The sequence below is a fragment of the Choristoneura fumiferana genome, chromosome 8 (assembly GCF_025370935.1).
Source record: "Choristoneura fumiferana chromosome 8, NRCan_CFum_1, whole genome shotgun sequence".
Taxonomy (NCBI): Eukaryota; Metazoa; Arthropoda; class Insecta; order Lepidoptera; family Tortricidae; genus Choristoneura; species Choristoneura fumiferana.
This window is the reverse complement of record NC_133479.1, coordinates 20,194,904-20,219,705: the sequence shown is the minus strand read 5'-3', so window position 1 is coordinate 20,219,705 and position 24,802 is coordinate 20,194,904. Positions and strand designations below refer to the sequence as shown.

The 24,802-nt window shown below is 43.6% G+C and overlaps 1 pseudogene; it reads right to left on the bottom strand.

The window, feature by feature from the left end:
- Positions 1–82: 82 nt before the first annotated feature.
- Positions 83–23,293, bottom strand: LOC141430729 (uncharacterized; annotated as a pseudogene).
- Positions 23,294–24,802: the final 1,509 nt, after the last annotated feature.

The window sequence follows — 24,802 nt, the reverse complement described above, 5'->3', positions numbered from 1 at the left end:
GAACTGGTGAAAAGGAATGTGCTTCCAAGTGTATTAGACAATAAAGCTCGGGGGTGCTTCAATAAATGAACCTCGACCTCGAAGACGTCGTTGCGCTCGGCAAACAATATTAACATGGCCTTTTTAATCACAAACATTATCGACACCATTATAAATTCTTACTAAAAAATGTACTTACCTATGTAATGACGACGGCCGATAGCAGAGATAACTTCGCGGACGACTGTATAAAAGAATCGCACCCCTGATGACAAATTACAAATTCATCTAATTATGAAACGAATTTTGGACAGACAAGAACATTTTCGACGAAAAATTTTTACTTCAACTAGGCTAAATTTATACAAGCCGCCTTACACATGCTGGTTACTAGCATGCTAGTAGGTAGCATTCGCTCAATAGTAGCATGCTTTCGTGGTAGTAACTAGCATGTGTAACATTACCTATAGAGATTATTGCAGTAAGCATGCTGCGACTGCGAACTGATCACATATTACTGTATGCTTATGGTGCCTTATATCGTTAAGTGTAAATAGGTATTTATAAGCCGGCGCGGCGGCGGCGCCGGCGCCGGCCACACAGTATTACGCGCGCAGGCGGCCCCCGCCCCCCGCACGGCTCAGCAGGGCTACTACGAAATTCGAAGTTCGTATCGAACCGCCCGCCGACGCCTAAGGTGCGGCCAAACCGTTGCTTAATAACCGGCCAAGAGCGTGTCGGACACGCCCGAAATAGGGTTCCGTAGCCATTACAAAACAATTAAGTAATATTTAGCTAGATTTTAATGAAAATTTGCAACTCACTTTAGAGCCATTCAACTCTATTTTGCAAACAAATCACTGAATCAAAAATCTTAGCAACCCCTAATGGTTTTAAAACACCTATCTAACGATACCCCACATAACAAGATTGGATGAGAGAAAAAATCATCCCACTTTAGGTCTATGGGAGGTACTCAAAAAAAAAATTTTTTTTTTGTTTTTTTATTGTACCATTTTGTCGACATAGTTTACATATATATTCGTGCAAAATTACAGCTTTAAAAACGGTGACGGCACGGAATCGCAGTGACGCACCTTTTTTATCGCATGCTCTCCACACCGCTGCTTAAAATGCGGAATCGCAGTGACATGCCGTAAACGTCAGCAGGGCTACTACGAAACTCGAAGTTCGTGTTGTGCGGTCCCCTGACACTTATACTATTTAATACGAGAGCGAGAGGGACGGAACGATTCGAACTTCTAGTTTCGTAGTAGCCCTGCAGGTCTTTACCGAACAAAAGTCGTGACGTTTACCTAAAGCACGTCACTGCGATTCCGCACCCCTTGCGTATTTTAAGCAACGGTGTGGAAAACATGCAAAAAAACGATGCGCATACGATGCGTCACTGCGATTCCGTACCGTCGCCGTTTTTTAAGCAGCGGTGTGGCCGCTCCTTAATACGAGAGTGCGAGGGACGGTACAATACGAACTTCGATTTTCGTAGCAGCCCTACAGCGCTGCCGGGGGCCTCCATACTAGCATAGTGAATATACGTAGGTAGCACGAGCAGATTCAAACCACTTTAAACCTTATAGGTAGGTACTTAAGTTATTATTACGAATGTTATGTAGAAGCAAACTTTACTTACCTACGTGGCTGGAAATCCTCTGATCAACTGAGCCGAGCCGTGAAGTTAATTTGAAATTACGTAAAAAGCGAAATGCCATATTACAGTATGTTTCTTATCCATCGATATATTGATTAACGAGAAAGAGGGGGAGAGAGAGATAAAGATTTCCGGACGCACCAGAGCAACGAAAAAAGAGGAACTAAAGTTTGAAGTACTAAAATGTAACCAAGAATGTGGCGCTCTTATGTTATTTCTACTCTTATTATCTTTCGATTTTCTAACTTTACAACTTTTTAAAAACTATCGCCACGTCTGTATGTGCACAGCTCTCTCTCAAGCCTTTCATAAATTGTGCAATGTTTAATATTATCATTCTGTTAGCGTGCGCACTCCGCGCCCGCGACGAACTTGCCAACATGAGTCTGATTGTTTATTCGACACGCGCTAGCCTTAATATAAAATGTATTAGTCGCTAAGGTATCGTACAAAATAAAAAAATATTATCTTATAAAATATTCGTGTTTATTTTATTTGTATGGTATGTCGTACACAAAATAAATGAAAACTCTGGAATGTGAAGTACGCGGCGGCGGCGGCGGCGGCGCGGCCGGGGCGGGCGAGCGGCCGCGGCTCGGGCGCGTGTGCCGCAACAGAGCGCGGCGCTGTCCGCCCCGACACGCCCGCGCGCCCTTTGCCAACAATACAAATACAAGAGAGCACTCCAAAACACCAACTAAATATCTATTTATTTTCTTTCATATTCTGAAGACAGATCTTACACATTATAAGGCAGTATATACATAAAGCGAAGATTATCTCGCATAAGTTTAATGCGTACATTATTTTCGTAAGTATGCTAATTCTCTCGATAGACTAACAACAGTATTTAAAATAAGATATATTAAAAAAGGCAGTTTATGTTGATGTTTTACAACAATAAATGCACAAAGTTCCAACATAGCCCCGCGAGTAACACAACAACAGTAACAATCGATAAAGGTCCCGGAACACATGGAATATCCATTAATATAATACGTATCCGTTTACTATATATGCTTCGTTGAGATATCACATTGTGCAGGCGGCGTCCGGCGACGCCACCGCGTGTAAAGGACGCTCGCAACAGCGATGTAGAAAAATATGTCGGAAATGCTTTCGCCGTCGGAGACGACTTCTGACTGAGACGGGGCGAGGGACGACAGAGGCAGACAGACACGCATGCGGGCGGAGCCCCGATCTAATGAAAATTTGGCAACATTCGATTAGTATACAATACATTAATAATAATAATATTATTTTAAAACAGATTATACTATACGAAACGCGATATCGCATACATACAAGTAACATGAATTTATCGACTAACTAAACTAAATTTATCATAGTAAATAATTAATACTGTTAAATATAATATACAATATAACAGTTCATTCTATAATTATAAACAGCATTGACACAAAAACGTGCAAATCAAAAATGGCAAACTGGCAATACACCGTGCCTGTCAGGTCGCGCGCCGCTCGCGACTAATGTCATGTAAAAGTATCCAAAACACGCGGCCCGCGACCTAGGTACTAATTAACTTATATAAAGTGCATTTGAAACAGGCATACCGTTGGTCTGTGACCTTAAAACTATGTAAATTTAACACAACATTGAGATATTATTCAATATTATAGAGATTAGAGATAACATGAATACAGGCGCACCAGGCGCCGCCCGCCGCCGCGGATATGGACGAATACATTGCTCTCCTTGATCTGCAGTATTTTTTATTAGACACACTGGTATTCCTGACCAAATTGCTTTGGTGGCGTTTTATGATACGCCTGGGAGTTTCATCTGGCGGATTTTACAATCGGGCTACGACACATGCGTATTCAGTGAGGTCTTTTTGCGGCGAGCGGCGGGCGGCGCTGTGGACGCGCACGATATAGAAAAGCTTCTAAACATTCAATAACACGACATCTATAAGATCTGGTAAACAATGAACGCGAACACGTTAGAGCCGGCGGCGAGTGAACACACGCGGTAAGGCAGTGCAGCGCGCTCGGCGGCGCGCTATATTTAGCTCGAGTGCTCCAGTCGCTCATTACAAACTCATAAAAATATAATTCAGACACGTCAAGGCTAGCAATACTGCTTCGTACGCTTTGAGCAGATACATCCCATCACAGCTATTCGCATCGTTTTATAACTAAAACTAGAGACGCCACGAACAGAGATCTCACCGAACACTAAATGCTTGGCTGAAGCGCCGAATGTTCGTAGCGGCGACAGATTGCGACTGGTCTCGTTATAGTGTGTGCGGTGCGCAGGCACTTGAATTCGCAAAAAATCTAACATAGCTCGGTAGCGGCGTGTACAACGAGTGAGAGGCTGTTTTCAGAAGCAGGTTTGAGGACAAGCGCAATCGTTTGTCTTCAACAAACGCTGAAAATATTGTTTTCTTTCAGTACGACCTAATATGGGTAAGGGCCCGGGCCCACTTAGCGTCGACGCTGCGCGGGCGTTAACGAGATGCTGGCGTCCGAAAGACGCCACTGGGGTCGCGGCGCCGCAACATGAACGTTACGTCGGCGCTGCGCGGGCGTTTACTAGAAGACTCTAAGTGGGCCCGGCCCTAATCTGTGATGTTATGTATGTCGGTAGAATATGTAAATTTAGAGTAACCAAAAATATAAGTAAGCGTATTTTCGTGGCATCTCTATCTAACACAAGACCTGCGCGGGCGGTCGAGCCAGCAGGCTCGCTAGCATCAGGCAGGCTAGTTGTGTATGGGCGTGCTGCACGACGACGGCGGCCGGCGCTCCAGCGGCGAGCGCGGCGTGCGGTCCGCGTCCGCCGCCGCGCCTGCCTCCGCCGCCGCGCCCCCCCGCCCCGCCCGCCGCCGCGCCCGCCTCCGCCTCCGCCTGCGCGTCCCCCTCGCCGCCGCACAGCGACGTGAACACGCTGCTGGACGACACCTCTCGCACGTAGCGCCGCTGCTCGGCTGCAATGTCATCAAATAAACCTTATTCATCCATACTAATATTATAATTGCGAAGTAACTCTGTCTGTCTGTCTGTCTGTCTGTCTGTCTGTCTGTCTGTCTGTTACGCTTTCACGCCTAAACCGCTGAACCGATTTTTGATGAATTTGGTACAGAGATACAATAGACCTTGGGAAAGAACATAGGCTATCTTTTATCGCGAAAAGGAGGCTTTAAGGGTTGAAATAGGGGATGAAAGTTAATAAGGTGGAAGTTCGTCGCTGTCGAAGATAAAAACATGAAACTTGGCATTTAGGCACTTAATAAGAATACTAATATTATAAATGCGAAAGTAACTCTGTCTGTCTGTCTGTCTGTTACGCTTTCACGCCTAAACCGCTGAACCGATTTTGATGAAATTTGGTACAGAGATAGAAAGACCTTAGGAAAGACTATAGGCTATCTTTTATCGCAAAAAGAAGGCTTTAAGAGGTTGAAATAGGGGATGAAAGTTAATAAGGTGTAAGTTCGTCGCTGTCGAAGAAAAACCATGAAACTTGGCATTTAGGCACTTAATAAGAAATAATTCGATATTTGTTTTTGAGCTTTTTTTGAAAATTCGACCTGCGAGGGGGTGAAATAGGGAATGAAATTTATATGGAGGTCGTCATTATCGATGATAAACTTGCCATTTCGGCACGTGATAAGAAGTAAATAGATATTTGTTCGCGCGTTTTTTTTAATTCTTCCTCTGAGGGGTGAAATAGGGGAGGAAAGTTTATATGGAAGATCGTCATTGTTTGAAGATAAATCGATGGTTCTTTATGAAACTTGGCATTTGGGCACGTGATAAGAGATAAATAGATATTTATTCGCGCATTTTTAAAACTCTTCCTGTGAGGGGGTGAAATAGGGGATGAAAGTTTATATGAAAGATCGTCATTGTCGAAGATAAATCGATGGTTCTTTATGAACTTGGCATTTGGGCACGTGATAAGCGATAAATAGATCTTTGTTCAAAAATTTTACCTGCGAGAGGTGATGTTAGTAGAGGAGATCATGCAGTGTTAGCAGAGCCTTCTAAGCTCAAGCAAAATGTTCGCAATGTTGTTTGTTAGATGGCTTATTGACATAGACAGTCAGACATGAAAAATTATTATTTTCAGATTTTTCTTATTTACAATACCTACAATACAAAGACTCTTATTGTACCAGACATAGTTATCGATACAGAAAACAGATACACATAGAAAAAAATACAATTATTTTTCTGGAAGTACCCTATAACTTTTTCTGTTAAGGCTATTTACATGGAAATACATTTTTAATGACTGTAGCTTTTGATTGCCTTGACTTAGAAGTTTGATTTTTCACAGCTTTCGGGACTATTGACTGAGTTTACGGTTTCAATTTCAACTCGATACCGATACTCGCGCGTTTAGGAGATAAAGGGTCTTGACAGACAGACGACGGATGGACAGCAAAGTGATCTATAAGGGTTCCATTTTTTCCTTTTCAGCTACGGAACCTACAAAACATTGTTCCGGCGCTTTCAAATTTCGACTATTTACTTGAAAATATGGGGATGAAATTCTTAAGGAATTTCAAACAAATTACTATAAGTATATTTATCGGAAATATGTGTAGCTATGCTTAGTAAAAATGGCGTCTTAATTATAATCCTACCCTCCTAACTTACAATAAAGGACGTAAGGTTTCAAGAGTTCACTATGAAGAATTAAGTACTTAGTCCTTTTATGTTGACAGGGTAGAATACACGTCGTATTTGGTAAAATGTGGTTCCCGCAAATATTTTATGTTTACCAAAGAACATGGCATGGATGGATGGATGGATGGATGGCAGAACAAAAAAATAGTTTATAGGTATTTACTATAGCAATGTTTTAAAATAGATTATTTTCAGTAAACCGTAGAAGTTTATACGTGCTATTATTGGCAAAATAGGGACCTAAAAAATTTTAAATACTTCCCAAAGTTACTATTCCGCGCGGACGAAGTCGCGGGCAAAAGCTAGTATTTTTAATAAAATAATTATTCCCATTCAATTCGCTTAGACTTTAAAGAAATAATTATCTTAACTTACACTCAAAATACGTGCGAAATTATGCATTTATTCTTACACTTTGTCTCATTTACTGCACGGAGGACCCGAGCCAGAGCGCTGCCACTACAAACCTAAAAAAACCCTGACCGCATTTCAAAATTTGCCTGACCAATCATGATTACGTTTCAAGGCAGGTTATATGTTTTTTTTTACTGCCCGAGATACTACTTAGACCCACTGATGGGAATTCACTGCACACCCGAATGTGCCCACTTTTTCGTTGACTGTTTTTATGATGCCACACTTTAATACGTCGCCCAGAACTGGAACGACTGGTGACAAAATTTCGAGCTAAGTTTTGGGAAATCACGAGTATTTTCTCTGTCTTTTTGGATTTATAGCAAATTTCCCTGATTTTCCAGAAAGTGGAGACCCTGGCTGCCGCAACCCGCGACCGCTCTGCACTTATCCAAAGATATAGCCAGACAGACTAGATTCGTGGAGCCGCCAACTTCCAGTCCTACCGTTTTAATTCCGTACGACTCTTAATTTTTAGCAGCGGTTTTTTTACATACGCAAAAGTCGTAAACCGATTTCGGGGTATAACCAGAATTAACGGCCGGTATTAAATGTGTAAAGTAATAAAGCGGCAGGGGCGGGCCCACGCGGGGATAAAAACCGCGGCCGCAGGACGTGACGCCGGACGATGCGAGAATAACCGATTTTAATTCGATCAACCTTCACGGGGAAATCGTATCGTCCCTCTCACTCTCATCTTACTAATCTTACTTATTATATATTATACTTACTATGATAATAATAATGTTATGAACGCGAAAGTTTGTATGGATGGATGTTTGTTTGGATGTATGTTCGTTACTCTTTCACGCAAAAACTACTGAACGGATTTAAATGAAATTTGGCATACAGGTAATATAAACCCTGGATTAACATATAGGCTACTTTTTATCTAGGGATAACATCTCGAAATAACAACTGCTGGGCTTTGAGTCATGAAATTTGGGATGTAGGTAGCTGGACGTCTGGAATAACACTGTTATTATAAGTTACTTTTTATCCTGATATTACCACGGGATAGGGATAAAATCTTGAAATTTCAACCGCTGAGCTAATAGTATTGAAATTTTGGATAGTTGTTCTTGACACAACCTCAATGAAGACCACGATCTAAATTTTGGAAATTCCCAGAGGAATTTTGTAAAATCCCGGAATTTCAATTGTAACTACTTGAATGAATAGTTTAGGCGTGCGAAGCCGCGGGTAAACTCTAGTATTGAATAATATAAGCGTCAGCGGCACCGCGAGATACGAAATTTTGCATTTCGTAGTTTGGGGCCTGGAATCCGGGGTCCGCGTAGAAAGTCGCGCAGACGCTGCGGCGCGTCTTTCCGAGGATCTCCTCCCACCGCCAGCGAGTGGCGAGAAATGAGTTTCTTTTTTCAGTAGAAAACGCTCGCTTCTCGCTACTCGCTGGCAGTGGCAAGTGGCAAGTGGCAAGCGGTGCCGGGGCGGGCGAGCACTCACCGATCATGTTGTGCAGGTTGTCGATGACGATCTCAGTGTTGTAGGTAGCGTCGAGGGCGCGGCGCAGGAACGCCGTCCACGACCGCAGCTCCCCCTCCTGCCCAAAACACACACACTGATCACTTCGTGCCATTCATTTATAGTTTTTTATTAAATTAGTCGTTGAATTTTCCATACCAAACCAATGAGGGCTATCGTTTTTTGTCTCACTAGATGGCGCACTGTTACGTGAGGTTTTTAAGTGTGGCTTTAAGAGTCTGTTATTACGGGCGTTAAAACAAAGTTTAGATTAAAATCATATTTAATACACCTTAAAACCGTACCATAAAAATATCCAGCAACCACAGTGTTGCTTAGTCCCGTTTTGTTCGGAAAAAAAGGGAGGACAAAAGTTTCCGAAGGACAAAACTGACAAAACACAGACATTCATTGCCCCGTAACGCATAATTGCCATAATTAATTTCAGGTTATGCAAAATATTCACAAAAAAAAAACTTATTATAAATAAACCCGCGTAGCTCACCCAAAAACTATGAGATTTGACATTTCGGAGACCTCACGCTACACTAGCGCCTCTAGCGGCGAATTCATTCGCGATAGCCCTCATTTCACGTTCCTTTTCTAGAAGTACTCAGGTAAAATTAATCCTGGAGAATTATCTAAATAAATAGTAAGTTCTATTCTGATATTTCGCTTTATTTTGCCATCTAATAAAGTTCAAAAATTATGACCCTCTCCAGAGGACCTATGTCCTTTCGTAGAAAAAAGAAGAGAAAATAGTACATTGTGTCTAAAGGGCGGTAAATAAGGAATTATGAACGAGAGTCTATTAGAAGCCCGAAGTCGAAGACTGAGGGCTTTAATGAGTCGATGTTCGTAATTCGAGTACCGCCCTGCGACACACATTGTTTTTCATCACATTTGCGAGTAAAATTGTACATTTGTAAAAGAAAAACTAATATTTTTTCAAAAATTGCCGATACCGCTGACTGCGCTCTTGGCAGCGCCAGCTCCGCGCCACCCTCCCCGCAGCATGTGCCCGACGTGTTTACTTACGAGCAAGTACACAAGTAAGCAAGTGTGATGAAAAATATTATATTAAAGGTCTGTTTCACCACTTGTCGACTAACTTTAAGTGTCAGTTAAAAGTAATGCCGTCTTTGTTTATTCGGACAAAACAAACAAGAGACGGCATCACTGATATCCGTCACTTAAAGTTAGTCGACAAGTGGTGAAACATGCCCTTAATATGATCAAATATTAACTTTGCCAACTTTTATTTAGTGCTGATCTATTTTCTTGAAGTACCCATAGCCATTATTGGGTTCCGTTGTCAACTAGGAACCTATATAGTTTCGCCATGTCTGTCTGTCTGTCCGCAGCTAAGCCCACACAGCGTGCATTTTTCTCAGGTGAGGTGAGGTTTTGCTTCATTGGATATACATAGATAGGTACCTACAAATATATACGGAACCCTTGGTGCGTGAGTCAGATTCGCACATGGCCGGTTTGTTTATTGATATCGCCCTTCGCAAAGTAACGCTGCAAAGCTTTTATTTAACTAGCAATGTTCGTATGTTTGTAAATATGTAATGTAAGACGTGATTTGAACATTGTAAACAATTTTTCGATCACTTCCTAGTATGTTGAAATGGTTTACCAACTATGAAGTCCGGTGATAATATACAATAATCTGGCAGTGAAATTCAGGTGGTACTTATAGCCTGGATCGTCTCTGCAGGACGGAACTCAAAGTTGATAGCATCGACTTGAAACTTGGCACAGATAGTTGGATGACAATATATATAAAAATATTTTTTTAAACACATTATCTCTATAACCAGTTGATTACGTTTGCCGCCCACAATCGAGCGCCATAGCTACGTGCCGCGTGCAGTCACACACACCGGGTGTTCACCGATGAGGCGCGCTCTTAATTAAGTCGTCCAGCCTCGGCTTTATGTCATGATTTCATGAACTAAATGATTTATGATTCGCCAGAGTGGCCTAAAGAATAGACGTAGGTCAATGAGATCACACAGGATTAATAAATTGCTGCAAATAAAATGGGCGACTCCATCGTGTGGGCTCGGGGCCGACCTTCCATTGTCTCTGGTCGTGAAAGCGGGCTGCCTCGCTGCCCGCGCCAGCGCGCCGCGGGCCCTCGCGCCGGCCTCCCGGCGACACCCGACACGGGCTATCGACCACCGACGAAATGAGGGCGCTCCGCCCGACGCGGTGAAGCCCTATCGGTTCGCTTCCGTGTTCATGTAGGTAGTGTATGGCGATCACAGATTAATAAAGTAAGTAAATCTCAAGCTTTCGCGTAGAGCTAAAATGTTATACCGCAAAGTAAGACCAGGCAGACACGATAAAATTGTGGTTGTGTGTTATCTACGCAACTTATTTACCGGAACGATCCCCGGACCCGCCAATGAAATCACTACTTCGATATTCGCTACTCAGTGATAATCAATACGCAGTGAGCAAACAAGCGATTCCCATGAATATGAATAAGTCTGTTGTAGGCTGGCGGACAGGAAAATATATCCGTACCTACTTAATATTTACATGAAATGTGGAGCAAATAGCAACTATGCCATATTCATGTCGACCTTTCTATAAAGAGAAGTATCGGAACGCTAATACCGCTAATACCCGATGATAAAATCCTAACGCAAAAATGACGGAGATTTTATTACGTATTCAGATGGAACGCGAGCGCAACAGCCTTTTTATACCCAATCAACAAAAATAGCGAGCCCTTTTAGTGCCTTGGCCGGTAGTTCACGCGCCGCGTATATTTAGCCGTGACGTGACGGTCACGGCCGCGCGCGCGGCGGGCGCCGGCCGCCGGCCGCCGGACGAGCCCCCGCGGCTCACCCGAATCATCAATCATTAACTCGATTCGAAAGTGAAACGGAAACGTACGCACAATTGGAGATGCCTTTTATTTTCAGCGCGAGAGGAAAGCTGCCGCTAATTTGCAGTTTGCAGCATTCAGCGAACGGAAGCGGCTAAGTGAGTTATGATCTCGGCACAATCAGCGTGAATTATTGAATTAAGAACGGAGCGGCGGAGACATCACAGGCCGGGATTAATGGGGCCGGTACAATTGGTTAATGAGCTGGCAGAAAGTTAGTCAGCGCCCACGCGCGGCGCCCACTACCGCCGGCGGCCTGCGCCCCGGCTGGCGCAGCACCCGCCAGCGACCGCGACGCGCGACGGCCGCAAAACCCGATAGTGCTGTCACTGAGTTCTCACTACTCAGATAGCAATCTAGGGCCGACCGTATTGATTGATTACGATGAATTAGTTCGAGTTCTAAACGTGTATTTAGTTATACCTGAGTAGCCAGTTAGTAAAAAATCATAAACATGTCAAACAAAGTCTTAATCACAATAGTTTTCATATTTTTTTTTTATTTTTAACTGGATGGCAAACGAGCAAGTGGGTCTCCCGATGATAAGAGATCACCACCGCCCATAGACACCTGCAACACCAGGGGGATTGCAGATGCGTTGCCAACCTAGAGGCCTAAGATGGGATACCTCAAGTGCCAGTAATTTCACCGGTTGTCTTACTCTCCACGCCGAAACACAACAGTGCAAGCACTGCTGTTTCACGGCAGGATTAGCGAGCAAGATGGTGGTAGCAATACGGGCGGACCTTGCACAAGGTCATATAACTTCTTTCTGTCACAGTGAAAGATGAGGGTAGAAAGAGATGATGAATTCGATAGCGATCGTCCGGCCGTTAGGCCCTGGTTTCTCTGGTCCGTCACACGCGACCGGCGGCGTCTGGAAGTGCGTAGCACCACACGAATTAACGGTGCCTGCCCGCCGCCGGTGACGTTTCAGAGTAACCACCCTCAAACATTTCCGAACAAAACATTCGAACGTCTTCGGTCGTCGGTCACCGGTCCCCGGCGGCGGGTGGTCAGAGAAACCAAGGCTTTAGATTAGACAATACAGGCGCGGGTCACTGCGATTGTTGTCGAGCGCGAAGGTGAAGGCCCGCGCGGCTGACCCGCGTGGCCGGCGGCGCGGGCGCAGGCAATTAGCGCGCGATTAATGCCGGCGTCACGTCTGTGGCCGTTCCGCGAAATGGACGCCGCAGCCATAGCCAGATGCGACCTCACTACTTTCTTATTTTTTCTTAGCGCCCGTGACCTCCTTTTTAGGGTTCCGGAGCCAAAATGGCAAAAACGGAACCCTTATAGTTTCGCCATGTCTGTCTGTCTGTCGTCCGTCCGCGGCTTTGCTCAGGGATTATCAATGTAATTTTGCATGGATATATATGTAAACTATGCCGACAAAATTTTTTTTAGGGTACCTCCCACCCATAGACGTAAAGTGGGGGTGATTTTTTTTTCTCAACCAACCTTGTAGTGTGGGGTATCGTCTTTTAACCATTAGGGGGTTGCTAAAACGATTTTTCGATTCAGTGATTTGTTTGCAAAATATTCAACTTTAAAATGCAAATTTTCATTAAAATCGAGCGTCCCCCCCCCTCTAAAATCTAAACCGGTGGGTGGAAAAATTTGAAAAATTCAGGATAGTAGGTAGTAAGTATATCAAACTTACAAGGAAAACTATAACGGTTAAGTTTTCTTGAGAATTATTAGTAGTTTTAGAGTAAATAGCAGCCTAAGGTATAAACTTGGAATATTCCGTACAAAATACGAAATCCTCAGAAAAATATTACTTAATTTTGCGTAATGGCTACGGAACCCTATTTGGACGCTCTTGGACGGTTTTTAATTATTAATTAATTATCTATCATCCATGTACGTTTCAAGACTGTTGTAGATTACGACCGAGATCGGGAAGGAAGATGTGTACATTTTAAACGGTAGGAGGAAATTTGAGTTTTATGCAATTTAGCTGATGAGTACCTAAATTTAATTGTCTCATGCATATTTAACACCTTCGTTGTCCTATCCTCGTCGAGCGAGCTTTTTATTGACGAATTTTACCTAGCACATCTCTAGTGGATGCGCAACTTAACACTTACTGTGATCCAAATTCAAAACATATATTCAGGTAAACAGGCCGTAAGAAATAAAGTACTACCATATTTCTTCTTCCTGACTCTTGAAATATAAAAGTAGCTAGAACGTAATAAATAACGAGAGAGCTCCAAGTGAATAAGTTAGTAAAGAGGTCAAAGGTAGCGAGAATCCCTCTGCCTCATAAATAAAAGACGGGGACCTAATTTATTCAGAGCCGCCCGGCGGGAGCGGCGCCCGTAACCCGGCAGACGCAGACGCGGGCGACGCGATCTCTCAAGGCCCTAAAACAGATGCCCGAACTCGAGGGAAAACGGAAACATGCTAGTTTCAGATTGACACGGGCGATCGCGCGCGGGGGCAACAGTTGCGCTCGTGTCATCGGCCCGGGGGGCATTCGGTTGACACCAAGTGTTTGACGGCCGCGACCGCTGGCCGGCGCCGGTGTACTCGCACAATTAGGTATCTACATCTAGGTACTCGTCACTTTGGCAATAGACGTAGCACAGTTAGTTCCGCAAAAGCAATCAATTTGCCAAAGTAGGTACTTAAGTTACTCAGCGTGCGCTACTCTCGTATTTTCCTTTCTATTAGAGTAACGTTCTTAAGTGGTTGTGAAAGCCCGTTCGGGACTGGTTGGGCCAGAAACCGTCCAGCGCTCGGGAGCGGCGTTTAACATGCCGCTCTCGCTACATTTTTTAACCCCCTACGCAAAAAGAGGGGTGCTAGGTATAAGTTTGACCACTATGTGTGTGTGTGTGTGTGTGTGTGTGTGTGTGTGTGTGTGTGTGTGTGTGTGTGTGTGTGTGTGTCTGTATGTCTGTCTGTGGCACCGTAGCTCTTAAACGGGTGGATTGATTTGAATGCGTTTTTTTTATTTTAAATCAGGTTTTCTAGCGATGGTTCTTAGATATATTGTTTCATCAAAATCAGTTTAGCCGATTTTGAGATATTGAACTTTGAAGTGACAAAGTCGGGAGTTTTCCAACTTTTGGTTGGTTAGGTTACTGCAGAATGATTGAGGAGATATTATGGTTAACGTATTGATCGTTACTTCATGTGCAAGGGCAAACATTGCTATCATTCGTTATCGCATCGCGCGATGTGAATTTAGAGCGCGACGATAGCGAGATAGCGCCGCGACCGCGACCTGCGCACGGCGACCCACTTTCCACTAATCTTGACATCTTTCTTATTTAGCGTGATTTGCATCTTCAACTCCCAGAATTTCAACGTTAAAAATTCAGCTCACGCTCGCAGCGAACCGTTCAATTGAATTACATGGAATCATTGCCAGTGATAATGTGAGTAGTACATTATACCTCTGCAATTGCAGGTTTAGAGAAGGTAACCGAGCCGCCATCTATAGGAATGTTTTCTATATAGGTAGCTGTCCATAAATGTTGGTCCAGATCAGAACCGCGCGGCGGCAGGCAGGTCGCAGCTCGCAGGGCGCCCACGCGTGGTCCTTCGCCTGCACTTTCACTATCATTAGCGCACAAAGCGCCCGCGCCGCCGCCGCGCCGTCATTAGAAAGCGAATTTCCATTTATCCATTTATATGCAAATCCACCACGCAAATACATTATCCACTATTGTGCTCGGCTCTTGTCTGTCATTTTATTGTGTCACTTTTTCTATTGCGCTTAGCTGCGTGCGTGACAGACGCAAGTTTCAATTGATTGGTGCTCGGCGTCGTAAAAAGCTGGGGACCCGATCTCTCTGACGCGGAGTCGGGTTCCGCTGTTGGATGCTAGAGTACCTGCGGAGTGCATTTCATGGTCGGGTGGTCGCGCGCGCCGCGGCGCCTGCGGTGCAGCGCGCGCCCCCATTGCCGATGCGCCACAGCACAACAAAGCCGCACTTGGTGCATGATGCGAACCATTCATTGTATCACGTGTCTAAGGCCGTACGCACGCTGCATAAGGAAAGCGAGTCTAGACATCTGCACCCATATATGAATGCGTTCGGGCGTGATATAGCAACCTGTCCTTCGCACACAATGGTGTTACTTATCACCATATATTTTTCTACAAGCAGTTGCTGTAACACTACTTCTATGTTATGACTATAACAATTGAAATCACTAGGTACAGCCCAAAACTGGTTAAAGTAAACTAGTTTAAACTCCAGTGTGTGACCGCGGCCCACGCCGCCGGCCGAGGTCGGCGACCGCGCGTTATCGACGACATCGCTTGTTTTGTTATTAATTGCAGCACACGCTTATCGATAAGCACTGATAACCATCTGCGCACGAAATATCACTGGCAAAAGGCTTTTACGATCGGAGCTCGCAGCATTGCGTGTGGGTCATTAATTTCCTAGGACAATTCAATTACAAGTCATCCCCAGTGGAGTTACAGCTACACAAAGAACTCTTTAGCTTCGAGTAGGGATATACACGGAAAGTAATTTAGTAAAGTGCACAAACGTTTGCCCGTGACCGTGAGTCCTTCCCGCCGCACTGCCCGCAGCGCCCCAGCAGGGCTACTACGAAACTCGAAACTCGAAGTTTGTATCGTATCGTCCCTCTCGCTCTCGTATTAAATAGTATAAGTGTCAGAGGGACCGCACGACACGAACTTCGAGTTTCGTAGTAGCCCTGCAGGGACTGCCCGGAGTGACCGCGCGGGCTCCCTCCGCGGCCGCGCGTGCGGCGCGACCAATCGCGGACAATGCGGCCGACACCGACACGCTCCGGAAGCTACAGATGACTAATTGGATTCCAATAAAAGTACAACAACTTCGCGTCGGATAAGTTTCCTACATACATTTTGTCTGACAGAGCGATTGATCTGAAAATTTTGTTTCATGATGAAATCGCAAGGCATCGGCCTGACCTACATCGATCGGTGTTGTGCCTTCCTATTGTCAGCAAATTAATATTCACGTCATGCAGCGAGCCGTGTCGGGTTGCGCAAGTGAACGTTTCTGTGCGGCGTGTGTTTCAGCAAGGACCCCGCTCTTATAAAAGGAGAATTCAATAAAAAAAAGCGTGCGTGTTCATGTCGCATGCGATGCAACCCGCCGCAGCCAAGTACGAAACATAATGGCTGTGAACATTGCCATTTTAGCTTACATAGAGCAATAAACGCATGCAAACCGACGCGACGGAAGCAGAGCTATTAAATATCTCAGACACCCAGACGCATTGTACTATGTGAAGTGCCAAGTTTACAGCAGTATTTCAAAATTCAGAATGCAATTAGATGAAAGAGGACCGCCGGCAGACAACGCGAAACTATTTACATAAATGAGACCTAACAAGAGCAATTTAATGGTTTGTCGTCGGAGAGGGTGGCGGATGCCCGGCTCGGCCGACGTGAAAATAGCGGGTTCAATGACAAGTGCAGCGGCAGCGGCAGCGGCAGACGGGTCGGCGACTCGCCGCGGCAACGGGCCGCGCCACGCGCGCGCGTGACAGCGGTTGCAAATCCAAAGCACCACATTAACCGATTTCAAAGCGATTAAACTTTCACTGGGCATGCGAGCAAAACGCGCGTTACGCTGATGCGCCAGTCGTTACACTCATTGTTTGTTTATCGTTGCGAAGGAAGTCCCATTAGAATTCGATAATAATGTCCAATTCTTTCTATTGGAATGTTCCAGCAATGCGGTGAGTGCTGGTGAGTGGAGCTTAGTTTCGTAAGATCATAATAACACGGAAATGTGGTGATAATTGTGGCACCGGGGACCGTGTTAATTACAACCACCGGCCCCTTCAGCCGGCTGATGCCGCTTAATTGGCGGCCGCGTGATTTCATCGCCGCCCGCGCAGAACGAATCGTATCGGCTCTGATTGTCGCTATTATAGTATTATCCCACGACAGCGCGGTTCTCATACTCTACAATACGAGGCTGACGTGTACGTTATTTTTAAATTTTTTCTCATAATGAACTATCACAATAACGGCTCAAGTATATTCTAAAAGTACGCCGAGAGAGCGGTGACCTGAGCCGTGAGGAAGCACTTTAAGAACTAGGGATTTATTTTATTTTACTGTCACTGGGAACTGTAAACTTTTACCGAAGTGAGTTTAACAAAGAAACTCTAAGCAAGATTGTCAAACAGCATAGAACGCGTCATTTGTTTACAAATTCATTGCTAATTCATGTTCTTAATTCGTTACTCTACCTACATTACAATAATGTAGCGCAACCAGTTATCAAACACCACATTCTACTTTTCACCAGATATGAATGACCAATGTCTGATATCAAGAAAGAAACAAACAACTGAACTCATCAAAAATAAAACATTTCAAAACAATCGCGCAAATTTGAAAGTTAAATTACATTTATGGACTGTCAAAATGTTAACCTTTCCATTTGACATTACTAATATTAGTCATATCTCTTGATCTACATATATCAAATAAGCCATATGCAACAAACAGCATAGCATGTACTATTATCGTGAGGGTAAAAACTACTAACGTGATATATCGCGCTAACGCCAGCCGGGGTGAACGCCCCGTCCCGGCGCCCTGCTCGGAGTCGGACACAAGGAGTCTCCGCTCGGCAATCATCCACCGCCAACCCAATTACAGCTCGCCCAAACAGCCGGTGACACCGTCCGCTAATTAAACCAATCAATTTACCTTTAACGCAGACTAAAGGTCAATAAAGGGACGCGTCGTGTGTACCCACACGCTGTGGCGCTGGCGGCCAGGGCAAGGCCGCGCCTAATTGATGCCGGCGGGTCAAGACTTTCGCGAGATCTTTTTTTAGCGATAATGCACGATGATTGATCGCCCATGTGGACCTATTGTACTGGTTTCATATTCCATCTATTATTTGTGTTTTACCGATATGATAACTACTTATAATGATACGAAAACAAAAGTACGAAAGACGCGAAGCGAAACATCGGGAAATGTAGGTCGCGAGACATACATAAACATGTAACGCGGGTTATGGCGGTCGTTACGGGACTCGGCGCAGGCTTTGGGAGATCACCATTACGTTGAGTACCTATTCGTAGGTACAGTCAAGGAATTTAATTCATGGGCCATTTCAATGGAAAGGAAAAGTCATTACGACTTTCCTTGTTCATTAATGCGATGTCACTAGTGACGTTTACTGTGAAATGGTTCCATGGTGGCCAATGAATTAAACTGCTTGACCGTACAGGACGCTCTAGCGAAATGAAAGTCTTGAACTTGTTGGTTAGTCGGTAATAATAAATTGTATTTATTTATAGCGGACGGTCCACTGCGTATTTTTATCACGTAGCAACAGATGTCCGTTCACCCCTAATTGATTCTAGAGCACGATGCGACCTTAAAAATCGTAATCGATGACACGAATGAGCGCGTGAATTACCGACAGCGCGGATTACCAGTTTGAGGACGCCGCGTCGCGCGCCGATAGCCGATATCAGACGAAACTGGTTGCGTACCCATAAAATCAGCCTACATTATTTCATATTGCTGGCGTAAAAACCGAAAACATTTACCTGCGATCGCTGTGGGCATAATACTTCAAATACTTTTAGAGGCAGGAAGTAAAGGGCGACGTGTTTGCACGTCATTAGAACCGACCCTTAAATATGAATTAAAGGTAAACAGGAGCGCGGCGCGGCGACCGCTTGCTCCGGCTGGGACGCACTCCAGCCCCGGCAATTGGAAATGTCACGCGACCAGCTCGCCAGACTTGACATTTATCAGCCGGGCAAGTAAATAGGAAACGGCCCAAAGTAACACGAAAGGACTGATGTTAATTAGCAGTGCGGATATACAACGCTGCCTTCCTTGATATACCTAGCTTAAAGAAACAGCCGCAGCTTAAAAGGTCATTAGAGGCCAAGTTTAGGGCTGTCTTAATATGTGGTCATTAGTCGTTGACATGATTACAGATAATAAGTAATTTCTGGTATAATTTGTCTTAAGTGCACGAACGAGGATTTTTTGTCTTTTTGAGTTCGGCATTTTCGTTCAGTACTGCAGTGAGGACCCGGAACCAGCCCCGCGCACAGACGAGCGGTTTGTAAAGACTCATTTGAGCTTGTCATGGTTTTAATCAGCTTAGACGGCCGAAGACCATGGTATAATTTGTCTTAAGTGCACGAACGAGGATTTTTTGTCGGCCGCAGCTTTGGGAGCCCTTGAGTCGCGCACCCGGAAGCAGGCCTCCGCCGCAGCACAGCGAGCGGTTTGTAAAGACTATCATTTGTCACTTGTCATGGTTTTTAGACAAGCTCGAGCGCGAGAACGTTCCACGCGTGATTAAGCAAGCGCGAGGCTTGTAATTACTTAGTGTTTTATAGAGGCAATAAGCTAATGGGGGCGGTTGAACTTTAGCGTCTCGGCCGGAAGGTTGCGGCGCGAGGGACGGTTGTCCGCAGCTCCAACTTCACGGGTCAACAGGCCTGCTAGGGCACTGCGGGACTCCGGACCGTACTTAACTAAGGCTTATCTGGATCGCTATTAATTTAATTCAATCTCGGAAATAATACAATGAGGATGAGCGGAGCAGTTTGGCGTTAGTACGGTCACATCGTCATAACATTAGATAGGTCTGTTTTGGCATCGAAAACGTCGTCAATGCGTAATTAATAAAACAAGTATCTATCTATGCTTACTACCTATCAAAGGCAATACAACCACGGGCTTAGTGCTACCTTCATAATGTTGCCAACTGGGTGTTTAGTTTAATCTTTTCTTAAGTATAGTATGATTCTTATTTTCTTTCATTTTCAAAAACCTCATTAAATAGGTATTACAGATCATTTTATAGGTGAGAACTACAAATTATAGTTTTCTTTGCCAATGTTCAAGAATCTGCCAGAGGAATATTTCAGATGCGGCGGCTGTTTTGACAAGTTATCATCATTTACTTTAATCGGCTTTTTACTTAGCAGAGGAAGATATATTTCGTAAACTTGGTAGTTAGTTGGTTATTATTATAAGTTTATAACACGAACGAAATCTGGTTACAATGAGAAACTAAAGGGTCTTTTCAGATAAGCGAGAACTATGTTGTTCTAAGATCACTCGATTTCTGCGCGGTCTTTATTTTCTTGAAAGAGTCTGTTTTGATATTGGCATTACCTATATCTGTGTCTTTTAAACATGGTCCTCTCAATTTGTATCCCAACCCTAAATTATTGGTTTCCATAACACCAGCATGGTAATGTGATTGGGGTCGTATAAGTTTTAGAAGTAGGTGTACTGGCGCATCTTCAAGGGAAATACAACGAACTAGAGGAGACGCCCAGATCCTTGGATGAAACCAGACCATTCTAGGATGAGCACGGCGTGGTTCAGAGGCCACGTCGTACGTGCGGGTGTTCGCAACCGCATTCACCACCTCATTCTTCTATAGATTGGCATTCTATACCGTATGACAGAAAAAATGACGAATAATGATGTTCCTGGGCGCGTCAGCGTCCTAAGGAAGGTCGCTGGCACTCTCTTAGGCGGGAACCTCGAGTCTGGCAGGGATGCGGCTGCGGGGGCTTACCATCTTGGCGAGCATCTGGTCCATCTGCGGCTGGTGCGTGGCGGCGAGCAGCGCGCGGATCTGCGCCGCGTTGGCCACGCACTGCGCCATGCAGCGCTGCAGCGCGGCCGCCTGACGCACCAGCCCCGCGCTCAGCGGGACGTCCTCGCCCGCCCCCCGCGCCCCCCGCGCCGCCCCCCGCCCCCCGCAGCACGCCCTCCAGCACGTGCGCGTGCTGCGACACGTAGTCCAGGCAGCGCCGCAGCTCCACCACCTCGCGCCGCTGACGATCTGAACACAAGACACCTGATTACAGTCGCCAGCTCGCAGCCCCCGTCAAACACTAGCTATCTACCACATATAAAGCAGCAGCAGAAGCAGGGGCAGGTGGTAGGGCCTCGTGCAAGGTCCGCCCGGATTGCTACCACCATCTTGCTCGCTAATCCTGCCGTGAACCAGCAGTGCTTGCACTGTTGTGTTTCGGCGTGGAGAGTAAGACAGCCCGTGAAATTACTGGCACTTGAGGTATCCCATCTTAGGCCTCTAGGTTGGCAACGCATCTGCAATACCCCTGGTGTTGCAGATGTTTATGGGCGGTGGTGATCTCTTACCATCAGGAGACCCACTTGCTCGTTTGCCATCCAGTCAATAAAAAAAAAAAGCTTACATGTTTAGATTACATTAATTATAAATGATTCTATATGACAACAAGGTGCCAGCCACCACATCGGGAGTGACACATAAGCGGGCAGAGGTTCTGAAAATCACATTACTCAATCAGTTTGAAATTCTATAATTACTTTTGGCTTGGCCGTCGCAACCTGCTCGCAAACTGCGCATGTACCCTTAGGAACAAAGACTAAGGGGCTGTTTCACGATCCATTGATTAGTGTTAACTGATGGTAAAATTTGATGATGTCTCTATTAGTTTTGTTTGAATAGACGGAGACGGCATCACATTTTACCGTCAGTTGACACTAATCAATGGATGGTGAAACAGCCCCTAAAACTATTTCTTCAAGTCTAAAGCACTCTTTAGAGTCCGATGCCTCGGGCAATCAACCATCTGCAAGCTACAGAGGAAATAACACAACATTTTTACTAGCTAATTTTGCCGAAACCATTCCATTAAATATTGCTTAATAAGGCTAAGATGTAACACCTCATGTGCCAGTAATTTTAACAAACCTTACTATCCACACTGGAACCACTTCACTACCGCTTGGCAACAGGATTAGCCAGGAAGATGGTGGTAATAAATAATAAATAAATATCATGGGACAATTCACACCAATTAACCTAGTCCCAAAGTAAGCTTAGCAAAGCTTGTGTTATGGGTACTAAGCAACAGATAAATATAATTATATAGATAGATACATACTTAAATAAGTATTGGTAAGGATCTGGATGGACCTTATATCGGACCCTGACATTCGCAAAATTAATGGAATACCTTAAAACTACTGTCAATTTATGACTGGTGTATTAGACCTAAATAAACCAACTAACTTAAATAAATACTTCACATTACTAAAGGCTTAGTACTTGACAATGGGGTGTGTCACTCCAATGACTAATGACATTAATGTAAATATTTTCTAATGTACGCAACAAATAGAGTGGATGCAGCAAAATAAGCAACAACACCTTAATGATGAAATTTCATTTGGCATAAATAAAATTAATATAAAATTAACTGAAAGATTGAAGAAAAAAGGGGAGCTCAGCAGTGGGACACTACAAGAAAGCAAAGTAATGAAAAAACCGGAAGATGGATTCAATTATTATAAGTGTGAGAACAAATTTAGAAATAATTAGGTAACATACTAATAAATCAAACAGGTTACATTTATTAAAACTTTGCTGTTTAACAAGTTGAACATAAGAGTTATGATAAAATTAATATTCTTAAAAATTAAATATTCATCGAATTGTAAGATCTTGTGTGTTGTATTACAATTTCTAATAACTAGCACCTGTGTTATCACATGCAAACAACTTGCTGTTAGTCTCAATCAAAAATAAATAATGAGTGAGACTTACGAATTGATTTGTTACAGCAATTTTAGTAATTTGCAGTAAATTAAAGTAAGAATGGATCTCCAACATTACAAGGATAGTGACTGTAAATATTTTGTACGAGGGTTAGATAGTACTGAGCGGCACTGATAACGTTTGAACTAGTACGCTGGTGCAATATGGAGCACCACCTACCATGGTAATCGTAGATGCGCTGCGCGCGGCGCCGGTACCGCTCCTCCTGCAGCTGGCGCTCCGCCGTCGCAGTCTTGTTCTGTGCCTCCAGGACATCCAGGAATGACGATAACAAAGATTTATGCTCCGGCGCGGTTGTAACGGTTTCTTGCATTTTGTCCACCGATTTCGACTCGTAGAGCAAGCGTAAAAAATATATCTGTTGCCTGTGAAATATATTGCTATAGGGTCTAACGGTTTTATTTGAAAACCAGTGAAATAAATGAAATAAGACTACGAAATAAAATTCAAATCAAAATTCAAAACCACACAACCTCCTCGTCAACCGCCCAAACTTCAACTGAGGACATAGACAAAATAGAAAGATGAATAAATGTCAATTGATACCATAAGCAACGCTGCTTTCAGCAGGGCTACTATGAAACTCGAAAAACGAAGTTCGTGTCGTGCGGTCCCTCTGACACTAATACTGTATAATACGAGAGCGAGAGAGACGGTACGATACGAACTTCAAGTATCGAGTTTCGTAGTAGCCCTGCAGTGTCCCCACCTTAGGGTGTTTCACCCTAAATTTAGGGTATTATGTACACGTTTAGGGTTTTTTTTGGGGGTAAGTAATAGAATATATAAAAACAAAACATAAAATATTCATTACCAATAACTTCGCTTTCTATATATTTTTAAACATAACATACGTTTGCTATAATGCTAATAACATATAATGATAAAATATATAATTTCATTATGTATTTTGAGCTATGGACATAAATTCATTGAGTAGGTATAACGATCAAATTATATAATATTCGAAACCTCTAACAACCAAAACATATAACATTCATTTAATCTTACAACGGAAAACATAACGCTCATAAATATAAATAACAAAAATATATTTCACTTTTAAGGTTTCCTCGCTGCTATTAAAACAAACCTAACATCAAAGGCTAAGGCGGGAGCTACGCTCCGCTTCGCTCCCGCCTTAGCCTTCTGAACCTAAACTATCCAAGTCGCTGCTGCTCCGAACCGTCTTGCTCGCTCGCACAAATATTGAAGTAAAACTTTGCAATACAAAAATTAAAGGGTGATAAGCACCAAATTTTCTGGTTTTAAAATTTACTCAGTTTTTTAGAAACAAAATATATCACTTGATATTATATCATATGAATGTTCTATAAGAAGTTATTACGTATTTTAAGCGTATACCTTATGTATGATATATAATATGAATTTAGCCCATAAACATGTTATTTCTTATGAAAGTATATAAAACAACTGTTATACTAATCGAACGTTATACTTAATGAAATTATAGTGTTTCATGTTATAAATTAACGTTTATAATATGAAATTATATCTAACGTTTTTATATAACTTGGGACGCACCCATTTTGGGGTAGAAAATTATTTAGGGTAAAAATTTTGAATAAAATGTACGATTTCAAGAAAAACCGGCCAAGAGCGTGTCGGACACGCCCAAAGTTATTGTACCATTTTGTCGGCGTAGTTTACCTACATATATATCCGTGCAAAATTACAGCCTTCTAGCATTGATAGTCCCTGAGCAAAGCCGCGGACGGACAGACAGACAGACAGAAATGGCGAAACTATAAGGGTTCCGTTTTTGCCATCTTGGCTCCGGAACCCTAAAAAATAGGTACTGCAGAGACAGAAGCCAAGACTATTATGGATGCATTCCAAGAATGTTTCGAAACGGTGTAGTAGTTTAGCTAATAGTTTATAATAAATCGCATTAATTTTCTGTTTTTATAAAAAAAAATAGGATAAAAAAAAGTGTAATTTTGGGTCATTTCAATTTTGGGTAAAAAAATATCTGAGGTGGCAACACTGCCGCTTTTTGTGTACGTTGTGTACCATAAAGTGCAGAAAGTTAGAACAAAGTTATCAAACATTAAAAAATATATATATTTTGTGCAATAAA